This window comes from Pteropus alecto, unplaced genomic scaffold (genome assembly GCF_000325575.1).
Source record: "Pteropus alecto unplaced genomic scaffold, ASM32557v1 scaffold38, whole genome shotgun sequence".
Taxonomy (NCBI): domain Eukaryota; kingdom Metazoa; phylum Chordata; class Mammalia; order Chiroptera; family Pteropodidae; genus Pteropus; species Pteropus alecto.
The window spans coordinates 5927325-5950651 of NW_006442512.1; the positions used below are offsets into that span (position 1 = coordinate 5927325).

Sequence of the window (23327 nt, forward strand, 5' to 3'; positions counted from 1 at the left end):
CCCCAGAGTCCCCTAGGCACAGTGTCGTGCTCAGGAGCAGGATCTCACGGAGGTATGATGGGGTCTCCATATCAGCATGAAGTACAGTAATCTCTTTATCACCTCTTGATTGTGACACCTCTTGATCCAGAGACCAATGACCGAAGGATTAAAGTTATCTGCCCCCCAAAAACTTGATATTCAATGATATAACAAGCACAAGCTAACATTAATAAATACAGCCAGTTAGAAAGAGGAAAAGTGGAGGACAACCTTCGCAGACACTGCTCCACGGCAATCCCGACATCGCACTGGGCACACATTTTAGGGTCTCTGCCCTGGAGTGGGGTATTTTCCATGATAACATTAATAAATACTCTCCCTTGGGTACCTTTCCTCATTGTTCTTTGTCCCTTTGCTTCCTTCTCCCTGTCCGTTTGGCTCCCCAAGTTTCTCCTTACTCCAAACCTTGGGGTATTTGTAGCCTGCAATGGCCGCTCCATCCTTGAGTCTACTGGACCTCCAAGTTCCAGTGTGACACCAACTATGATGACCCTTAAGTCTCAGTTCAAATGAGAGAGAGAGAGACTCTTGTCTGATTGGCACAGTTCTATTACTTAGGACCAGGCATGCAAGTCATAGTTACCATCAAGCTTATGAATGGGCCTGCTCGAGAAGGGACCATATGCAGCCTCTATGTCCTGGGTTGCCTTGGAGGTAAGAGTAGGGAAGGCCATGAACACCTGTTTCCTCTGAAACAAATTGTTTGGAGTTGCCTTCAAACGATTCTGAAGACACACAATTTTAAGTGAGACGGTGAGGTTTGGCTTTCCCCTACCTCACACTGGTGCTTGCTTTCTTTATTCGTCTAAGTGTCAGTTTCCTCCTCTGTAAAGTGAGGACGATCATCTCTGTCCTTTTCCCTCTCCTTCACTTACCTCTTTTAGCCTCTCAGGCCCATAATGAAACCAATCCCTTGTCTCAGTTGTCTGAGCTGGATCACTCTCCCAGCTTACCTGTTGTTCCTCTCAGAAACTTTTGCACTTGTGTAGAGAACTCTTGGAAACTGAATAACAAAAGGAATAAATCTCTAACGGTGAAATGTAAGGTAGTGAGAAAAATTAAAGCGAGAAATATTTTGGTAGACAGGGGCCGGAGAGACAGAGCACTCAAGATCCACCTAGATATGAATTCTGCTCTCTATTTCTGACTTTCCATTTATGGGAGAAGTGGGTCAAGGCTATTTTGAATGATTTTTGTTGCCAGAACCCTTGGGTCATTTTCAGTGGTTAACTCGCTTTTGAGATATGGATGGGTACGGTACCCACATAAGTACACACCCTGCCTCCCCCTCCATGTTTTCTAAATTCAACCCGAAAGTGACTTGAGCATAGTTTTGTTGATGCAAAACCATGACAGCCCACATTTCTCCACCTCAGGGAATGAGAATGCTGGGCTTTTTTCCTTGGAAACTCTGCCTTTCCTTCCTACCCCACCCCATTTCTTTAGCTTCTGATCTATGGTAGTCTGAAGACCTGGTTTGTATGTTTACTTCACCCCGTTTCTGGAGCAGAAGTCACATCTCAGGTAAGACTTGCACCACCCGTGTGTCTTTGCGCTCAGAGGCCCCTACACAGGTGTTGGTAAACAGGACTGGCATTTCCCCCAAGTGACAGCACTGATTCCTCACCCTGGCATCAGGGTCTTACCTCCCTCCAACCTTGCTGCCACTGGTCCTGCTACCCTCCTCCTCAGGTCCTTGTGGGTCTCATCATGGTCCAGTCCCTAGGCCCTAAGAAGACCATCCCCATTATTCCCCACACATCCTAGATACCCAACTCTAGTCCTATTTCCACCTCCTCTGCAATTTGGGGCAAATTCTTATACTCTCTGGACTGTAACCTCACTGTAACATGGGAAGATTAGAGAAGGCAAAATTCCCCAATTCGAGATCCCTCCTTTCCCCAGACTCCTTAGGGGTGGGTCAGTCCTGATCAGATAAACAATAGGTAGCCCTAACTATTCAATTACATGTCTTAATATCTCTCTTCATTTATATCTCTTCCCTTCTCATTTTTATTAACCCAGGTCTTCTGGGCCCAAAGACTCAGCTTCATTCAGCATCATTGATTCTGGCACCTTGGCCACATTCGATGGGTGTTGAAGAAGGTGACAAACCTGGGCTTGACTCCTGGCTCCATCATTCATTCACCCAGGGACCCTGAGCAAGTTTAATCCCTTAAAGTAGGGGTCCCCAACCCCCAGGCCATGGACAAGTACCCGATCTGTGGCTTGTTAGGAACCAGGCCTCACAAAAGGAGGTGAGCAGCGGGTGAGCAAGAGAGGCTTCATCTGTATTTGCAGCTGCTCCCCAGCACTAGCATCATCTCCTCAGCTCCCCCTCAGATCATCAGGATTCTCATAGCAGCAAGAGTCCCTGGTGCCAAAAAGTTGGGGACCACTACCTTAGAGCATGACTTCCGAGTCTGTGAAGTGGGGGCATGTGGTGCCCACATCGAGGGATTTTTGTGATGCTGAGTAGGATGATGCATGTGACATGCCTAGCTCAGCGTCTGCCATGAATGAAGCTCCTCATCATCTTAGTAATGATTATTTTATTGCTTCTTTACACACAATTAAAACTCACTAATTCAGACCTATGAGAGAGGGCAGTCAATGGCTAGAAAGTCCACATTAAAAAATAATGTCATTTTATTACTTTAAAATACATTACTCAATCCAATCTAATAAAGTGTTGCACAGCGAGCCCTTGGGGGATTTATGTTAATGAACAAATAAGGACAATTTTAGGTTAGCCTATCAATTATTGGTGTGAAAAAGGGTATATTTGAAAGTACTTGAAAATGCCTCCAAACAGGATATTGTCCTCCGTAAACTGTTTCTCCTGCAATCATCTTAATGCGTTTTATTAATTCAACAGTTTCTCACCACCTTGAGAGGGCTCCAAGATGACCAGACTTGGACTCAGAACTGATCATACTTCTACAAATTCTGACTTGATGGTGACTGAAAATAAGACATTTAATTGAATTAGGTCAAGACCTTTAGTTTTATTTTTTTTAATAATTTTTTTTTATGGTGACATCGGTTAACAAAATCCAGTAAGTTTCAGCTGTACATTTTAACAGTAAGGCATATATATATATACACACACACTGTGTATTCACTTACCATAGTTAGATTTCTTTCTGTCACCACATATTTGACTCCCCTTACCCCATTTATCTTATCTCCCCTCTCCCCTTAAGACCTTTATTTTATGTTCTTTCTTTTTCTCAGAAGCCTATTTCAGGTGGCCATCTTAGTCTGTGACTCCTGGAAGTAGAACTGCTTCTGTCAAAGAACAAAGAGGCTGGACCTAGGAGCCTGGGCTCTGGACTCTGAGAGCCCTGGGTTCAAATCCCAGCTCTGGCTCTTGCACAGTAAAGTGGAGATAAGGCGACCTGCCTCACATGGCTGCCATAAGATTAAATCAGGTAATTTAGCAAAAGTAGCTGAAATACATGACTTGACACACTAATAGACCTTCGTACAGGTGCCAAATCTAGAGATGAGTCAAGAGATCATGGACACAGTTCTAAAAAGGCTCTGAGGGTAGGGAATGCTGGCATTATTATTTTGGGTACTAGGCCAGTCCTTGGGTGAGTGATGAGATTTGCCTACAGTAAGACTATGATCTCAGGGCAGAAGCCCAGCAATTATTCTCATTATTATTATTAGCAACAAAATGACAATTTATATCTTAGAAGAGTTACCCACTTCTCTCAAAAGCTCTGCTGAGACAATTTATATTTGAGGAAGGTTGTACCAGAGCCACGGTATTTGTCTGTTCCTCTAGACATTCCATGTTTGGACTGGGTTTACTCGCCAGAGAACCACATTGGTTCAGCCCCTACAGAAAGGCCTTCCCTGAGTGAAGGTGCAAGTTAAGCTCTTGATTTTACTGTTCATCAGCGATGAGAACTGCCCATGAAGGGGAGTCTCATGGGAGACCCTGGAGGTGTGACATAAATCAGCATTAATAAGCACTTCCTCTGGGGAGGGCTAGAGCTTTACAAGAGCCTTACTTTGACTCACTGCATTCAGCCGTGAGGTTGGACTACTGCCCCCCACTCCAATTTCTCAGAGGAGGGAGCTGAGTCCCAGAAGGCAGGAGAGACTTGCTTAAGGTCACAGAGCTGGTAAGTGATGGTTCTCAGATACAAACACGGCATATGAGAAGAATATATCGGCCTTCAAGAGATGTCCTCTCTCAGCTATCTCAGAGTCTACAAAGACTCCCAGAGCTTCGTGGGGCCCCTAGGGCAAAGTTCTCTCACCCTTTCTTTGAATTCTCCTAATAACACTGTACCCGCCTCTCTTAGAGCTGCTTCCTACTTTCTTGAGTTGCAGCCATGCGCATGAATGTTCCAGCTCCCTGGTGAAGGCAGGCACTGCCCTCTTGTCTGTGTTTGTTACCCATAGTCACCCACACAAGGCCTGGCCCAAAAGAAGCTACTTAATACGTGTTTGTTGACTGCGTTGATGGAGTTAATAAGAATTTCCCAAAGGGCATCGGGAAAAAACTTTGTACCCATTTGCCTCTTTTAGATGACTCTACTCTAACACCAAGTTGTCAAAAGGTATATGGTGGGGCTGCTATGAGCTGAGGCAACCCCAGGGACTGGTGACATTCCCCGGGTCTCCTTGCCAGCCTCGGTACCATGTCTCAGTAAAGATGAGACAGGGCTATGGAACAAGACGCTGAACAGCTGAACCCCATTGACTTGAGTCAGCCTAAACGGGTGTCTGTTCCTTGCAACATAAGAGCCTGAATAGAAGCCCCTTCTCAAGGAAGTAGGAGCCCATTAGGAAAGGGGCCTGACTTTGCCACACCTTGGCCCCGTACAAGACCCCACACCAGGGCACTCAGCCCATGTAGCCCAACCAGAGGTGGCAAATCAGTATACCTAGTGTGCTTGACACCTGGGCAGATAATTTTTTAACTCACTCCTCTTTCAAACAACAAAAATTATTTACAGTAAAAATCATGAAATGTAATGAGTAACAATAGCATGGGTGCACTAGATATGCCAGTTGACATTTCTTCAGAATTTTCATTAAGTACACATGATTTCCAAAGTGTTACATATTTTGAATACATCCAGACTGTGTTTGGATGGCATCCTCTTTTTCTCTTTTCATTTTTCTTCATTGAGCTTCACTGAATTTGTGTCATTTCAGGTAGGTACAGATGCTCCACTTGGAATTTTTTTAGAACTTCAGAATAATTATGAACCACTTGCCGATTTCACAATATTGCAAGGCATTGCAAGTTCCTTCAGGACAAAAAGACATCATGATTTATACATTCCTATCAGTTTGAACTATGACCCTTTGGTTACAGCCTGATATAATAATAATTTATGTAAATAATTATCCAGTAGCTAAGAATTTTAATAAGCCCAAAATGTCAACGAAAGTTTTAATGTTTTGATAAATCCATTTTCTGGATTTTGTTCTGTCATTTTAAAAGAGTTTTTTTTAAGTTTCGATTTTTAAAATGTTATTAAAATTTAGTAAAGTAGGTGAAGCATGAACTAAATTATGTATTTAACTAAACAAAAATATTATACCTGACAGTTTACATTCTCTCACTGTTTTAAATTTTAAACAAAATAAACTCCAGTGGTCACCTAGAATGACTGAAAGAACTCAAGTTACAGTTTTTTTCATCCTTACAATCACTGCGTTGTTCATTTCAAATCTACTTTTTAAACACGAAAATACATGATACCACAGGGACTTGAAGGCACAAACTGTACCCGAAGAGAATGCAAACAATTCTGTCACCTGACAAAATAACTTTTAAAATGAATGCATATGGTGGGTCCACATTTTGGAAGCGAACTCTTTAACTAGGAGTTCTCCAAATTAACTTCCATGTACAATAAAATGTTTATTAAAAGATATGTAATAAAACTGTCCTAACATGAAGATTATTTACTTATTGCTATTATTATACTCCACAATACTATGACAATTGTTTATACCTTAAGCCAAGTACAATTTTTTCATGGAGGAGTGTTTTATCGCTAACATCGTTTGTAATTGACAGTGTGCAGTGGTAATAAAAGCAGACCTAACTTCAGTCAAATTTATTGTTTTTCTTTTTTTTTAATTCCTCTACACCTGCTTATTGCTTACGCTGGAGAACTGCGCCCATCACCCCACACTTAGTACACTGGTCAAGATACTCTAAATGATGCCCCAAAGGAGTCTGCCAGAGATGGCTAACAGGAAATGCTATGTATTTTTCCTTCATAGACATGTAACTGATTATGTTGCCTTTATTGCTTTGTCACCAAGAAGTTCTAAGCCAAATTTATAGCTCACCTTCTAGGATCTCGTGGCATTTCAATTTCTCCCCTTGGCGTCAACCTCGTGTATACCTTCCCTCTCCCAATTTTCAACATGTTGTTTCAGAGGTTTCAAAATGAGCTTCCTCAGCCTTATAACTTGCAGAACTACTGCAAGTTTAAATTTTTTCTTTTGAATGTAGGTGGCTTCAGGTAAGGCACAAAATTTCCAGTTTACCACAGTCCACATCACTCCCTAAGCACTTCCCTGTGGCCTGTCTCATATCTACTCTGTGCTTAGCCTCTGAAAACATTTCAGTTTTCAATCAATGTATGTTTTTTCTTGAGTATAGGTCTTTGTAAGCCAACTCATATCCTTCGTAGTGTGGAGAGGGAACTCAGTCCAGCGTAGTCTGGTTATGAGAGGGGCACCATGTATCTTTTGCATCCTCTCATTCAATCTCTCAATGACCTAATGAAAAAAGTATTGGCACCATTTTATAACCGAGAAATTGAGGCTCCAAGAAGTTAAATGCCGCCATCTCAAGTCAAACAGCTTCTTGGTGGCAACCCAAGCAGATCTGAAGCCAGTTCTGTCTATCCCCATGGGGTGAAGGAGGAAGCTAACTGGAATTCTCCAAAAGGGAGTGGGGGGGCACCCTGGGAAGGAGATAGCCTTCTCCTCCTCCTAGCCTCATGGCTTCCTGGCTCCATACGCAGATCCCACATTGCTGCTCACTGGGAAACCAGGCAATGCTGGCCCCTCAGAGGGATACGTGCTGAGTTAATGTTCTACTGTCTCCTTCTTAACATTCTTAATAATTTTTGAACCAGGGGCCACACCATCACCACCTAGACTGACAAGCAACCGTGGTGAAATGGCCCAGCCACCACCAGGCTCCCCCTCATGGTACTTTTGGTGTTTAGAGGACACCTTGCCCCCAGCAAAGGCTTCTGGAAGTCACTATCACAGACCCAGCTCCTCCTCCTAGACACTTAGTGCCAGAGTCCTTGGCTTCACTAATACCCTCACCTGCCTGAGCTTTGTTCTGGACAGTCGCCACAGCAACCACAGTTTGGTCTCTGCAGCTGAATGAATTAGTAAATATTTATCAAGCACTGTGCTAGGAACTGTGGGGAGAATGGGTGTCTTTGCCGGTTTTAACATTTTCAGGAATAAATACCCTAAAAGAAGTAGGGGGAGGGGTTATTTGTAAGACCACAATTCTTTCCTGTCCTAGAAGCCATGAGGTAGACAAAATACTAATGTAGTTTTATGTGCACAGATTTTGGAGCTAGAGACTTTTGGGTTCAAATCTGGGCACTGCCACTACTAGCTATGTGACAGTATGAAAGCTATACTCTCTAAGCCTCAGTTTCTGCTTTTCAATGGGAGAATACTTACCCCTGCCCACCTCACAGGGCTCTTTAAGGATGAAATGAGCTAATGTGTAACAAAGCGCTTTGTTGACTGTGCAAATGTTAGGTTGTTCTCTCAATAAACATTTATTAAGCATTTACTCTGAGCCAAAGCCTGAGTTAGGCATTAGAGCCTCTCAAATGTAAACGTCCTGGGCTCATTGAGATTCACTCTTTTTTTCTCCCCAACTGAGGTGAGATTCACCTAAAATTAACCACTTTAAAGTGAACAATTCAGTGGCATTTAGTGCATTCACACTGTTGCAAACCAATACCTCTATCAAGTTCCAAAACAAGAAAAGCCTGTACCCAATTAAACATTTCTCTCTTTTTAGGATATATTTCCTCTTGCCATCGTTTTGTCCTTCCCGGGAGTTGATTTTGTGGGTTTGATAATATCCAAATGTCCCTCCAATCTCCTATGACTCCAAGCCAACTCCTAGATCCAACCTCCAGCTTCAAAAGATAAAACTCAGGTTCCTTTGCCAGCTCTGGGAAAAACCACAGCCCCGAGCCTGCCATTTTTAATTACACCAGGGCTGGATGAGCAGGTAATCGCTGTGTATTTCAGTAAATTACCTCTCATAAAGGAGCGATCATGTTTGCTCGCATGCCCTTCTTTCTTGGAATCAGCTCCCTGTTTGCTGCACTGCCTCTTCCCGGCAGCCTGTGCGCTTGGCGAATGCCCGCCTTCTCAGGCTCCGGCAGAGTCAGGTGTGGGGGAAGGGGGCGATGTTCGGGCAAATATTGGACTTGGCCACACTTGCTGTCCCTATCAGGAACCCGATTGGTGTTATTGATTGACAGATGTGGGGACCAACTGTTTGGAAAGCTGAGCCCCCTCGGATTGGGGTAGGTGTTTCGGCAAACAGCCCTAATACTGGGCAAACAGGCCTGTTGGAAGAAGTGCCTGGCGTGTTAGCAGAGCAAACCAAGCGCTAAGCAAACAGCTTAAAAGAATGTGGCCACCTCCAAGGTAACCTCAACCGAGGTATTGATCCCACTGGAGGCGGGAGAGGGGCTGAGCTGGGAACAGAGAGATACAAACCCAAGCAGAATGTAAATGTTATCTTTAAGCTGCGGCTGTCAGGGCCCTAATGGGCATCTGTTTGGAATTTGTCTTCTTGCAAATCTTTAAATCCAGGTCAGGACCATGCACAGAATTTAATAACAACTTTTCAGAAAGATCGGGCTTGGGACTTATTTCATTCTTCATAAGCCCAGCTGGGACTTTCTGTTCTTGTTAGAGGTAGCAGCCTGCATAGAAACTTTCTTGGTGGGAGTCCCAAGCTACAAAGAGGCAAATTTTCTGAACATTAGTCAAAGGCTACCAGAGAGAAGAAAATCCAGATAGAAAGGTGCTTTCTCGGACCCCTGAGCTATCCATGCATGACAGCTGGTCAGTATACAGAATCCCAGAATCAACGCCAACACACCTCGTCTTACTGCAGCTGCTGGCTCTACCTGGCTGGGCCTTCTGTCATCACCTCCCTGGACCTCAGCCTGCATCTTCCAAGGGAAGGAAGCACACCCCACTGGGCATGCCCAAAGGCTCAGGCCAGACAAGCACATCAGAGGTGGGCAGGAGTATGCTCTGTAGCCAGAAAACACTGCCCCAGTGAAAGCAGGTGGGCTGTTGGCTGCAAAACCCTGGGGGTTGGCCCTCCTGGGCCCAAGATCCTCAAACATCACCATGTGGCAATGGAATGGACTGGAGCTGTGGTTATCTATTGTTCCAGGCAAGTGACTGAGTGAATCTAGGCGTCCTTCCCCAGAAGCTAGGCAGGAAGAAGGGAATGTTTACAAACTGTGATGTTTGCAGTTCCCTTGAAAAGTCTAAAAACCATGTTTTCTTGCCTTTTAATATTTTTAACAAAAGAATAGAGTGAAAAATAGTAGCTCCTCAGTGTCCCCAATGAAGTTAGAGAGCTGTGAGCAGATGTCACTACTGGTCTACCATTGCTTCCTGAGAAAAGTCACAGAAAGGATAAGATCTGCTCCCTTGCCCTCCACCCTCTTCTTCAGCCTGCCCTGGTACCCTGGTTGTGCTGGCAGAGGCTAAGCACACCTCACTATGCACCCCAACTAAGGAGTGGGTGAAGCCATGCTGGGTCCTGGCCCATTTGGAAGACTGATTCCCATCTTCAAAGGAGGCTGCGAGCAATGTGGGTAACCCCAGGGCGTTACTTGGCACTGCATTTTATAAGAGTAAAGAAAGCTTATAAACCATTTTGTCTACCTCTGACTTTGACTTTCTGTTTCTGTGCCCTCAGCTCCAGGCAGTGAAAAGTCTGTGAAGACAAAGTGCCCTCTGCTTATAGATGGGACAGCACAAGCCCTGAAAAACAGAGGGACTTGCCCAAGGTCGTAGAGAAGGTCAATTGTGACAATAAGGAAAGTCTTCTAAGGCTGAGTCTTCTAAGGTGAAAACCACTGATAGGTTACCAGGAAGAAGTTAAAGCTAGCCTTAAAAGAGGAGTGGATGGTGACCCAATTCATCTCCCCTCACCAGAAAGTTATTAATTAATTAGGGTTTCTCTACTGCAATTAGAAACAAATAAGTAAACTGTACCTGTGTTGACACCCTCGCTCTCAAGCTAATGATTAACCTGCCCTCAATGAAATGTGTATCTCAGCAAAGATTGTCTCAAAACCATTTGCTTTGGGAACAGGAGAGTAAACAAAAGGACACGCAAACACAGGTAATCTACAGCATGGGTTAAATAGAGATGACTCTTCCCACAATCCACATGGCCTACTATCTGGGTAAATACAGAAGATGTCCCATCCTCCCTTAAGGAGTAGGCTCTTAGCCAAAGTCATGCATTTGGCCAAAGTCCACCACTGCTGTCCCACCTTCTGGGCCTCAGGATCCCCAACTCCACGGCCCCACAGAGCACAGGCAGAGGCCACTGTTGGACCTCACTTTCTCTCCCTCCTGCTGTCCCCTCAGCTCTGCAGGCGGTGATATGGATGCTTGCTGCCAGGAATCAAAAAGAGTTTGAAAGTAAAAGGGTAGAAACTAGTTAAATAAAACCACTACTGTTTTCAAGGGTGAAGGACACATGCCCTCACTGGCCTGGAAGTAAAAAAATAAGACACATGCATGCCGTCCTCTCTCCCCTGATCCAGACCTTACTCTCACTGCCGTTGGAAAAAGTCCTCCTTTCTTGGAAGAGATGATGCCAGCCATTTTGCAGACCCAGAGGAGCTTCTGTTTGGGTGCTGGAGTGGGTGCCACAGCCAATTGTCCCTCAGGTGGAAGGCTTGGGAGGCGGAGGGTGATCACGTACTTGGGAAGAGGTTGCTGGGCATCCTGGCCCAGAAAGGATTAAGGAGGGGGTAGAGACACCTCAGAGTGGGTCTCTAACCCCTCCTCAACTCACATTGGGGGTGCAGGAGTCCAGAAATCCCTTATCAATATCTGCTTTGCCTCACCTACAAAGAGTGTTCCTTTGAAAACTTAGGCCATGAAGTAGTGAAAGGATCGATCCGATTCTACTGCTGTCACATCTCGCGGCACATGGCACGTTGCTGCTGCTGCTGCTGCTGCTGCTGCTGAAAACGCAGGCCCTGGGAACAGGAGAAGTTCCCTCCTGTATTCTCACTTTCTTGCCCCACTACTTTACTCATAATTACCAACTGTTTACAGGAAAGACAATTAGACTGAGTCCCCTGATAGAAGAGGTTAATTATTACAAACCAGGAGGAGAGAGAGTCATGGCATGCTGACCCCATCTACCTTGGATACATAGTCACTAGCACTGTTTATGAAAACACCCAGGTTAGAGCAGGGTTTTCACTTGAGAAGTGCCAGCTAATTATGATAATGTGAACTACACAGCAGCAGCAGCTTCACTGATGAATCATTGAAAAGGCTAAGTGATGCTCAGAATGCTCAATTAATGATCCACCCCGTAAAAATGCACCTCCATGGCCCGGTGCCCAGATCTGGCCCATTATGTTAAAATCACTGTCTTCTCTTAAACCATGAGATCTTCCATACAGACTTTAAATATCTTCAGAACTTTGAACTTTGAATGTTCTGCTATCACTCTCTTGACGTTCTTAATAATACTGAACAGGGGTCCCCAGCATTTTTATTTTGCACAGAGACCTGCAAATTATGTTACCAATCTTGCACCAAACTCTTAAAGAAAAAAAAAAACAAGACGATGCTAATAGAAAGTGAGGCACAGGAATCCACACATCAAGCCCTTTTGCCCTCATTTGAGTCAAAATGCCCCATTATTTTAAAATTCTGAGCAAGGATATGTCTGAGCTGCAGAATCTTTTTTTTTTTTTTTTAAGGAAAGGATTATATTACACTAGAAATCTTTTATAAGTAGATCTAACCCTGTCTTCTAAGACGACCGCTCTCCTCCCAACCAGCCTCTGCCAGGAAAGCACCTTTCTGACCTGCTGTCTGAACCCCAAAGTCTGGGAGAGTCCCAGCTCTGTCCTAAGAACAGTAGAGGGGTCAGAGTCCTTGCCACAGTGGACCCCTCCAGAAAATTAAAGGGGAGGAGTTGGGGAGAAGGGGAGTACACAGTCAGCCTTTCCCAGACTGCTTCGTAGTTGTTCAAAATAGTCACCCAGAGAGAGTCTGTATGACAAAAGCAAGTCTTGGAAACTCTGGGTAGATTAAAATTAATGCTCTGAACTTCAGGACTTCTCAGAACCTTTAAAGAGGTCTTGGAAATTGGTGACTTTCTGAGCTTAGGCCGACAGCACTCCCCGCCTTATTAGACTACATCGTTCTAACAACCCAGTCACTCAAGAGAATATTTACCATCAGACTGATAGAAATTAAATTCCAGTGCCCCTCACTTGCCTAAGTCAGTCCAAGGCTCCAGAAGCATTCAAGTCTAAGGCTTAACAAATTGTTCATCTGCTCGTAGGCTTGTGTAAGATTTGCAAAAGTAAGATACTGTTGTATTTGTATCCTCTAAAATTGCATGAACTTTGGACCCCACAAAATGTGTGTCTTCCCTTGCACCCATTCCCACATCTGGAGACTTTACCTCTATAGCATGCCAAACATCTTAAAACGCACTCATCTCTCCCATTTAATATAATTTACAAATGACTCTAGTTGAGTCAAAGATGGCATCATGTCATTTGCTTAGTAGATTTTTAATTAAACATTTTTTCATATTAGTTTTGCTTAGTTGCAAGGAATGTTAATTTGGAAGGCAATATTATTTTAACTTTCCACTTGGCAAACATTTTCTTAGCCCCGGGGAAGCTTGGGGCTTCTGAGTACCAGGTCTATAGTGCATAGTGGATAAAATGGCGCTGCACTCACCAGCCTCTTCAGTTTGAGAAACGCTCTACTAGATTATTTTCTTATTCATTTCCAATTCAGAGGGACTGTCTAGCTAAGGTCTAATTCAGACTAAAGAGAGATTGGCGTGGTAGGGAGAGAATTAGTCTGAATTATAGAAAGTGAAATTTATTATTGTCTAGAAACAGCAGCTTTCCTCCAACTAGGTTAATAAGGTGTTATATAAGGAGACCTGAGGGGCTGCTTGAACATTAAGGCAATATTGTGGTGCAATTAGCTTATCAATTCTGAATACGTAAATGAAAGCTTTTAAAGTCCTTGAAAATGGCTCTTTCTCTTAAGTAATTGAACTATTTCCCCTCGATGCTCTTCATTCTCTCCTGTGTGGACACTTCTTCCTTTAATTACGCATTAATGTGCAAAGCACTGTGCCTAGGGGTTGAGATAGGACTAAGACCCAGTCCCTGCCCTCTACCAGTGTGTTGTCTAACTGGGAGTCAGCACCCTTTTTCTGCAAAGGACCACATAGTAAATGCTCTTGGCTTTGCAGATCATCTCTGTTGCAAGAACCAGCTGTGCCCTTCTAGCATAAAAGAAGCCAGAGACAATGCACAAACAAATGTGTGGCCATGTTCCAATAGACCTTTGTCTGCCAAAACTACATGAGCTACAGTGTGCTGACCCCGGGTCTAAAGAGAGAAAGAAATGTATAAAGAATTCACTATATAAAGGTATAATCCTAATTCTGTGCAACGACAGAAGTGCCAGCCAAGTGTCTTGGATTCCAGAGGGGAGGAAAGAAGCAATTGATTACCAGGAAAGACAAAGATTCCTGGAAGAGGTGTCTGAGCTTAGGGACCTATTGTCTCTTGGTTTGGGTCTTTATTGTTCCTCAGTTGCTTTGTTCTTATCTGATTTTCCTTCCCAGTGAGAGTGGAGCTTCTGACACCTGGCATTTTCTCATACCATTCATGAGGCTTAGCTAAAATGGGTGCATATGTCTTGCCTACAAATTCTGAGTCAGCATCCAGTTAAATAAGGTAAATGTAAGACTGAAACACAGACACCAGGCTTTCCCCAGGCCTCAGATAACCATTCATGTTTAGAAAACCACTGTGCTTTTGGGTGGAATTAAACAATGTAATCTCCTCCTGCACACAACCTGGGCTGTAACTCCTTTATTGTTCTTCCAGACGCTTTCTCTTTGCATTTCAATATCCAAATGCCATGTAGTTTATTGTGACTTGTTTGCTCAAGGCTGGGCAAATAAAAGAACAAAGGCTGTGAGCATCACCCCAGCCTGTGCTATCACCTGCTCTCCCGGTGAGCTGAGCAGCCTTCAGCACCCCATCTCCTTAACAGGCTGTGGGTCAAGGTTGCTTGAGATGGGGGGCTATAAAGATTAGACAGCAGCGAGGTGTTTTCTGAAAAGACTCCTGATAGCATATCTTTAACTTTGCCAGGAACTGGGAAAATGATGGCACCCTGGCAATAACAGTAGGTACATGAATTACTCACCCAGTAAAATGGATGGAGCTAGTAACAGCAGCCCCCAGAGATTGTAAGATCAGAGGTCTCACCAAGAGACAGCCTGGGGGTTCAGCTTCTGCACTCATAAATGCAGCATGGCGGCTGTGCCACCCAGATCGCGATCACTTCTAAACCCCTTCTCTAGAGACGCTGTGGAGCCCCCACTGCCCGTTTATGCCTGGTATACACCCAGCGGGAGACAATGCACATGAATCCCCCCTCCAAGAAGCTAGAGGAGGTCAAACCGGAGAATGCTGGATCCAAAATGGAACTCTTCTCAGTATGTCAAATGCAGTTAGCACCTGTGAACACTCTCCTCTCCTCTTAACCTATTAGCACCCCAGCTTCAGTTTCTCATCTGCGAATGAGGAACTGTCTATGAGCAGCTTCCAAATCCTCCAGCTTCCAAATCCTCTTCCCCACTTGTGATGCAATGCAAATAAGCACCCAGCACAGCTCCTGACTAAAGGGGAGTCCCTCTCATCTAGCCCTGGTCAGGGTGGCCATGCTTCTACAGAGAAATCTCTCTGTCTAGAGAAAACCCTCCTGCTTTCTTTTCACCTGCCCAGGGGGCACCCACTCTTCAAGCCCTGGCTGCGGGCTGCTTCTTCCAAGAAGCCTTCCCCCATTATTCTAGCTTTCCCAGCCCCCCTCTCAGAAGACCTACCCTGCTTTCAGGCAGGCCCACACAACATCAAAGTTAATAACACCCTGTCCAATCTCACAGCCTCATTACTCCACATGTGTTCATTATCTTCCCAGAGTGTGAACTTGTTGGCTGGAAACCATGCCTTCACTTTTAACCCTCTAAGTGCACTGCACAGGGCTAGATAAACGGCAAGTGCCCAATAAACACTTACTGATATAAATTTCAAGAGTATAAAAAGGGTCCAAGCCCAGCTTCCACCTCTTTTAACAGAAGACATGACCACAATAATAACCAATACATTTAAGGCATTGCATATTTGGCAAAGACACGCCACATTCACTAGCAACCCAGGGAGGTGAGTGGAATTAGTCCCCCAATGAAGAGGTGAAAACTGAGGGTCAGTATGAGTCAGTGACTTGCCTGAGCGAGTACGGCTAGTAAGCGGCAGTCACTTATGAGGTCTCAAGAGCCTAAGCCTAATATTGTTCTCCATCACTTGAGGCCGTGAGTCTCAAATGCCAAAAGAAGTTTCAAGGGGTGGCTGGCAGTGTTGCTACAGAGAAAACTGCAGCCATTGCGAAGGGTGTAATTTGTTTATTCTCAGTTGCAGGGACCACCAGAGAAGGCAAGTTTCTACCAGACCTCGAAGAAATGATGGAGTTTGGAGAAAAAGAAAGAGACATGGGAGAAACGGCAGAAGCAAAGGCATAAAGAGGAGCAGACAGAAACCTCTGAGGCAGGTGTGTGTGACCGTGCAGCCAGAGCTGGACTCATGGAGGAGCTGTGAGGGAGAGTGATGTGGGGCCAACTATAAGGGACTCTTGAATTTCAAGCTGAAGATTGTGACAACAGTTTGAGCAGAGAGAAGATGGAGGGTGGGAGGCACTTGTGAGCAACCAACCACTCAACCATTCTGTGGGACTCAGTGAGGGACCAGATGGGGAGGGGGCAAGTAAGAATAAGGCAAGGTCATTCCAAGCTCCTAAGCCAGAGAGATTGCTAAAACGTAGGTGTCACTAACCGACATGAGGGTGTCGAAAATTGCCACTGATTTTGACTGGGAAGGAAACAGGGAGTATCGCACAGTGTCAGATTTAATAATATCCTGTCGCCATGCACTATCTCATTATTCCACACATGTTCATTATCTCCCCAGATTGTGTGCTAGTTGGCTTTGAGAAACTACGTCTTCTCTTTAAGCCTCCACAGCTCCTTGTGCAGGGCTGAGCAGATAGCAGGGACCCAGAAAATACCAGCAGATGTAAATTTCGAGACCACAAAACAGGCCTGAATCCCATGGTCAGTGGAGGGGCATTACAGAGAGACATGTATCAACCCAATATTTTCATAAAATCATTTTGCAGTAGCTTCCCAACAATGAAACAGTGCCCTTCAAGGCAGAGAGTGCCCCATCACTCAAGGCATCCAACTAGAAACTGGACAATAGTCAGAGGTTTCATGAAAGGGATCCCTGCATCAGGAGGGAGACCAGACAGAACATCTCTTCCAGCCCCTCCATCTCTCAAACACTATGGTTCAAGAATGCCGTGAATTTGTCTCCCATTTCTCTGGCATATCCCATTCAGAAATAGCCAAACTGACTTAAAAAAAAGAAATTTCCATGCCTCTTTCTATTTCTTTCAAACCCTTTAAATGTCAAGTTCCAGACCACTGCTTTGCCTTGCCGGGTGGTTGGATACCAAACCCATGAGTGCTGGGTTTAGAATAGCATGCCTGCGTGGCCAGAGGGGGGGTCTGACTTCATGCATTCCTAATGCACGTCTATTTTTACAGCCATGAGACACGTCGCCTTCCCTCGCTGTTCACATCAATATCACATGGGGACGCTGACACAGGGCCATCTGTCCCCACAGACGCTTTCTTTTGGGAGGGGAGGCAGAGAGAACTAGAGGGGGAGAGAGATACATTTTTGTTATAAGTCTGAAAATTGATTTGGGATATGATAGCTCCCAGACTTGAGCCGGCCATAGACACCTTTTGCCAGTCCCAGTCGGGAATGGAGTGTCTCATTTTTCCATCTCTTTCTGAAGTTCAGCACAGTCTGTCAGTCCACCCACACACTCACTCGCTCATTCATTCATTCACTCACTCATTCATTTGCCTAAGGCATGCCAGCTCTGAACCACACACTCCTTCATCATGGAAGTCTACGATGCAAGAGGGCATGGAGATGGGGAAGGAACATGACCAGGAAGGTGAAAGGTGAAGCAAGTCCTTTTTGAGCACTCCCAATATACCCAGGGCTGTGCCTAACCTGCAAGTTCGACCAGGTGGAGTTTCTCCTGAAATAAGGGTGCCTGCACCGAGACAGAAGATGAGTCCAGACTTGGAAGCCGAAGATGGAAGGATTTCTTGTATGCTGGAACAAAATCAAAGTGATCACAAGGAAACTGAAGGCTCTGGGTTAGGGCAGCTGTGGACCCTAGGTCCTGGCCTGAGCCAGCTCTCCTGAGAGGGCCCTACATTCTGGGAGAGGAGATCTAGGAATGAGTCTAAAGGAAAGCCCACTGGGAGCCTGACCACTTGGCCATTGTTATGGACTCTGGTTCCCAAAGTCTTTGGGGGTTTGTTGTATTTTCCCATCTCCCCCCTCTGGCAATGCATCCATTTTTCCTGTGACATGCTGCTCCTCCATCCCTGGTGATCCTGATGAGCTTGTCACTCATGCAACTGTATCTTCCCTAGGTAATGGGTCTCAGGCCAACCAATCGGAATACCCCTCTGAAAAGGACTACAGCGATTAAGTCAAGGAGACACAAATGATCCTGGCATGACCAGTTAGAGGCTTCCCTGGCACTTTTCTGCCAGAGCTAACAAGGAGGATGACTTCTCTCCATTGCTACTGCTTTTTTTGTCAATTACAGATGATATTCAATATAGTATTAGTTTTAGATGTACAGCATAGTGGTTAGACATTTATATAATTTATGAAATGATCCCCCAATATCAACTGCTATTGCTAAATTGAGAGAATATGAGTCTGAAACTACCAGTCACCATCTTGTCTGCTTTGTGGAAAAAATCTATGTGACGAGTAAAGCTAATTAGAAACCACACAAGCCAAGAAGGAGAGAGAGAGAGACAGAGCCTTGATTTCAAATGACCCTGGTTCCACAGTGCGGAAGCCAAGCCCTCAACTTGCCATTTATGAGACCCAATAAATTCTTTTTTCCCTTCTTCCTCAAACTAATTTGGTTTGAACTTGCAACCAACAGTTTCCTCACTGATTTGCACTTAGAGCTAACTCTCTTGGGTAGGCAGGGCATTAATTAATGGGATCACAGGATTGCTTATGCTCACCCTCTGAGAATCTCCAAACCCTGAGCTGGAATGTGTACTGGTGCAGGAGGCAGCCACCAGGGTCCTTGGTTCAGCCCCAGCTGGTGCATTTCAGACCTGACCAGAGGTGCCACGTGCTAGTTACAGCAGCTGGAGCCAGCACGGCATCTTCTTGAGCCCCCACCCTAGGTGTCAGCTGCCCCTGACTTGGCCAGAGTCCCATTGGTGCTGCAGCTTCTAAACCCATGAAGCATCTTCTGGCCTCAAGCAGCTGCCACTTTATTCTAGCTCTGGGAACAGACTGGATCAGCTCCTTGCAAAGTTGGGAGAAGGGCATCTGAGAGAGAGATGAGGCTCCTGGAGAATCTGAGTATGTAGGAATCTAAACCCAATCTTTTGGCCACTAATAGAAGGGGTGTTATTTACGCTCAAACTGTGAAGCTGGTCACCCCAGCCATGTCAGCCAGACTGCAAGGAAGAGGCCCAGCCTCCAGGCTGTCAGTGGGACCACCCCTACTCCAGTGCATGGCAAATTAGGGGGAATTGAAAGTCATGGGACACGCATAGATGAAAACAAGACAAGATGGTCTTGCCTTAGGGGAGCCCATGCCCCCAGTTAGGAGACTCTTTCTTGAACAGAAGGCTATAATGCAGTGTGCACTAAGGCACATTTTTTAATTTAAAAATTATTGTGATAAAATATACATAACATAAAATTTACCATTTTAACCATTTTTAAGTGTACGATTCATTGGTATTAAGTACATTCACAATGCTGTGCAATTATCATTGCTATCTATTTCCAGAAGTTTTTCATCATCCCACATTAAAACTCTGTACCCATTAAATAATAACTCCTCAATCTCTCTTCCCCCCGCCTTTGGTGACTACTATTCTGCTTTTCGTCTGCATGTATTTGACGACTCTTGGTACTTCACAGAAGTGAAATCACACACTATTTGTCCTTCTATGCCTGTTTATTTCACTTAGCACAATGTTTTCAAGGTTCATCCATGTTCTAGTATGTGTCAGAATTTCCCTCCTTTTAAAGGATGAATAATATTCCATTGTATGTACAGTAATCTGCCCTTGTCCACAGTTTTGCTTTCCACAGTTTCATTACATGCAGCTAACCACAGTTTGAAAATATTAAGTGGAAAATTCCAGAAATAAACAGTTTATAAATTTTAAATTATGCTCCATTCTGAGTAGTGTGATGAACTCTTGCGCCATCCAGCTCCACTTGCCCCAGATGTCAATCATGCATCTCTAACACTGTATATGCTATTCACCCTTTGTGCTACTCACCCATTAGTCACTTAGTAGCTGCCCTGGTTCAAGAAACCCTTATTTTGCTTAATAGTGGCCTCAAAGTTCAAGAGTAATGATGCTAACAAGTCGAATATGCCAAAGAGGAGCCATAAAGTGCTTCCTTTTAGTGAAAAAGTATAGTATAATAAGATATTTTAAAAGAGAGACTACATTCACCTAGCTTTCATTATAGTATATTGTTATGATTGTTATATTATATTATTAATTATTGTTGTTGATCTCTTACTGTGCCTAATTTATCAATTAAACTTTATCCTAAGTATGTATGTATAGGAGGAAACACAGTATTTATAGGGTTTGGTACTATCTGCAGTTTCAGGCATCCACCGGGGGTCTTGTGTTTATCCTTTCATCTGTTGATGGGCTTGCGTTGTTTCCACCTTTCAGCTGCTTTGGACATTGGTGCAGAGTATCTGTCTGACTCCCTGGTATTTAGGGCATTTACCCAGAAGTGGGCTTCTAAGTCACATGGTAGTTCTGTGTTTGACTTTTGAAGGCAGACCAAGGCATATGTGAGGCACACGGAGGGCAGGGTGGGCGGATGGCAGGATAGGTGGATGGCGCGAGGGGAGAGATGGGAGAGAGGAGACTTTAGGTTCGGAAGACCTCAGTCGGAGTCCCCGCCTGGCCCCTCACTGTGGGTTTGGACCTATGATCAAGTTTCTGTGTCTGTCTGCTCATCTATAAAGTAGAGCTAATACTTCCACCTCTGTGGCGAGGACAAGGTGGAAGAAAGTCATTGCTATCACAGAAAATCAGTCTTGGTTTGAGATGATACTTTAGCCAAGTGCTTCTGATAGAAGCAGGATCATTACAGATGATTGCACAGGTTAATCACTGGTCAAGGGCACCCGTCCAAAGGGAAAAGGGGGCCTGAAATCTAACCTGCTCTACACTCGTCAGGCCACGGGACTCAGCATAAGGTTGTGCCCGTCCCTGATCTATTCCTACACGGCCGTGAAAGTGGGGTTCTCAATTCAAATCTGACCTCCCTCTCTCTCAGCATTCTGTAACTCCCCATTGTCCTAGGATGAAGTCTAAGCTACACTGTGTGGCTCACAAGGCCACAGATCCAACTCCTATTTGCCTCCACAGCCCCCATTCTGGCCACCTATTCCTCGAACCCTTTTCTCCAGCCCTCCTGAATTTCTTTCCATTATTTCAATGTCAAGCTTTCTCTCTCTTTCTCTCTCTCTCTCTCTCTGTGTATATGTGTCAGTCTCTCTGTCTCTCTCTGTCTCTCTCTCTCTTTCCACCCCACACCCCACCCTTCCACTCTTCAGGGATGGGGAAACTGAACTTCTGTCAAGGTAAACACCTTGTCTAAAGCCACACTGCTGGCATAAAGCACAGCCAGGTTAGAACCCATACCCAGTAAATCCAAAGTCTCTGAGCTTCTGGCTACAGGGTTTAGAGATGGCACCAGGCTAGAGTGCAATGTTAAGCGACAGAGACATCAGGTGTAATACCGATCCTGCCCTCACTAGCTGGGTGAACTTAAGCAAATCACCCTTCTAAGAGTCTTGGCCCTGCCACATACTAGCTTTATTTTCAACCCGAGGATCATTAGGGAGTATTGTAATGGGAGTATATTATTGCTGTTATATGAAAGTTGGCTGTTCTGGTCCCTCTGCCCTCAGTGGGAACTCTATTGCGCCTGATGAATAAAATCTGTAAACTGAAGCACGATTTGAAATGGAAAGTTCCCTGGCCAGAGTAACTAAACTTCCAATGGCCTGAGACATGAGAGTGGCCCCAGTATCTGAGGACTGCTAAAGCACTCTGGATAAAATGGACATCCAACTCCACCAGCCAACTTCATTTTCTTAACAAAGATTGCAGCAAGCAGAGAAATGACACTGCAGAAATCTATTTTACAGACAAAGACTGAAAAAATAAGAGAAGGTGAATTTTCATCACTTTAATCTGCACATTGAAGCTCTTCAACAACCTAGCTAAATGCAATTGCACTTCTTTCAGCACATCATGCAGCCAGATCAGGTTAGCAGGGATCCTCCAGAGGATGGATCAGCTCTTCCAAGGGGTCCCCAGGCTCTTGCAGGCCCCAGGCAGGATGTAGGCTGCTTTGACTCACAATCGACTGTCTGCCCTCTGGGACAATCCTTTGGGATTTCTCTGGAAATGTTGGCCTCTGGTTTAATATTCTCCCAATAACATTCATGGAGTCTAACACCATTCTAGAACATTATGTCCCATCATCCACCTAGCCATGCTATCAGAAACTGCATTATCATCCACCCTTCTGCCCTCTCACTCGGCCCCACATCTGATGTGGCAAACTGTCACCATCCCCTGCCTTCCTATCTGCAAAGTGGGAATATGAATGATACTTGCTTTTGTATCGGCTAAGACACTTTGAGTTGCAAATAACCTACAAACAAACAGCTTCAACTGTTTCAAGTAAAAACTAGCCAATATGTCACCAGGCCCTGGTTTTTATCTTCAGACTCAGCTCTGCTCTCTGACTTGGGGAGGCACTACCTACCCATGGCTCTCAGAGAGGCTCTTCTCTCATGGTCACAAGCTGGAGGCAGATACTCTTGGTCTTACGTCTTCTCAGCTTCACATTCTTAAGGGAAAAAGAAGATCTTGTTCCCAAGCATTGCTGGCTCTCCTTGGGTCATGTGACCATCACTGGACCAAGCACCATGGCCAGGGAAATGCTCTGATTAGCCAGATCTGAGTCACATGTCGCACCTCTATACTGGGGTAGAGTCACGCACAGAAGCACGAGAACTGAAAGTTGGGGAGGATGGGCCAACCCCAGGGGAATTGGGACACAGTGACCAGATGAAAGACAAATGGAACTCGGTGGCTTTATGGTTGGTGACCACCACTACCTCACAGAGTGTCATGAGAATGCAGTGAGATTATGTGCCTGGGACATAGAATATTCTCAGTTAATATTTCTATCACCGGCACCTATATTGGCATCAGCATTATTAACTTTTGGGAAGGTATTTGAGCACACTGATATTTTTAAAAGGTAGAAATTCCAAAAATTATCAGTAAAAATAAATATAAACCCTTATAATCCTTAAGAGTTCCTAACAACTTTAGATAATGGTCAGTCAGTACCACCCATGACTATATTTTGTCCTGTAAATTAAGAAGCTCTACACGTCACAACTTTCTATTGAATACATATGCTATCACAGAGAGCATCTCAGTTTTAAGTTTAAAATACTCTATTGAAGTCTTTGGGTGAAGAAATATTCCCATTTATCGGAACTCCTGCAGCTCTTCCGGCTGGTTTCACAGACACAGCTCAGGTCCAGGATTCTATTCAGGGTCTTGTCTCTTTCTTCGAGTCTTTTCTATGTCAAAGACTTCCCACCTCAACTAACACATGAGCTCCTAGAGGACTGAGAGCCTGTCTATACTTCACCATGAGTCCCTTAAAACAGCCCCTTAGGTGTAGATTCCAAATTGGTTATCTGACTAGCTGGCT

General features: G+C 44.7%; 1 long non-coding RNA gene across 1 annotated transcript; it reads right to left on the reverse strand.

Moving 5' to 3' along the window:
* Positions 1-3330: 3330 nt before the first annotated feature.
* Positions 3331-11475, reverse strand: LOC112471668. The gene is made up of 3 exons (XR_003043371.1): positions 11196-11475; positions 10892-11073; positions 3331-5318 (listed from the first exon to the last, which is right to left on the reverse strand). It is a non-coding gene; the product is annotated as an uncharacterized LOC112471668 (long non-coding RNA).
* Positions 11476-23327: the final 11852 nt, after the last annotated feature.